The 264-nt window shown below is 63.3% G+C and overlaps 1 protein-coding gene across 4 annotated transcripts in view; it reads right to left on the bottom strand.

The window, feature by feature from the left end:
• The window catches only part of CCP110 (centriolar coiled coil protein 110kDa), a 20,808-nt gene extending 20,544 nt beyond the window's left edge, over positions 1-264 (bottom strand). For 3 of the 4 annotated variants that reach the window (XM_010837120.1, XM_010837123.1, XM_010837121.1), the window contains exon 1: positions 93-264. The gene's annotated coding sequence lies outside the window, so the exon portion shown is untranslated. The remainder of the gene's footprint in view (positions 1-92) is intronic. The other variant, XM_010837122.1, reaches the window with a different exon arrangement.

The following is a 264-nucleotide window of genomic DNA, read 5'->3' as shown; positions in this document are numbered from 1 at the left end:
GGTTCCTTTCAGCTCCTCAGCGCGCCAATTCAGCCCGCCCTGCGGCCTCGCAGCCGAGACCCGCTGAGTCAAGCCCACTCTCAGGCACACACCTGTTCTCCCACGGCCCCGGCAGATTTCCTCCCCTAGCTCCTGGCCTTGGTAGGAAGCAAACTGCTCAATTGGTACTGACTGAAAACAGCTCCGTTCGCCGCCGCCTTCTCCTCCTCCTCCCCGCCATATTACGGTACTCTGGCGGCAACGCGGGCTCCTGGCAACCGCCAC

The sequence above is a fragment of the Bison bison genome, unplaced genomic scaffold, assembly GCF_000754665.1.
Source record: "Bison bison bison isolate TAMUID 2011002044 unplaced genomic scaffold, Bison_UMD1.0 scf7180017864072, whole genome shotgun sequence".
Taxonomy (NCBI): Eukaryota; Metazoa; Chordata; class Mammalia; order Artiodactyla; family Bovidae; genus Bison; species Bison bison.
Note: the sequence above shows the minus strand (reverse complement) of the source record. Positions and strands in the feature narration are given on the sequence as shown.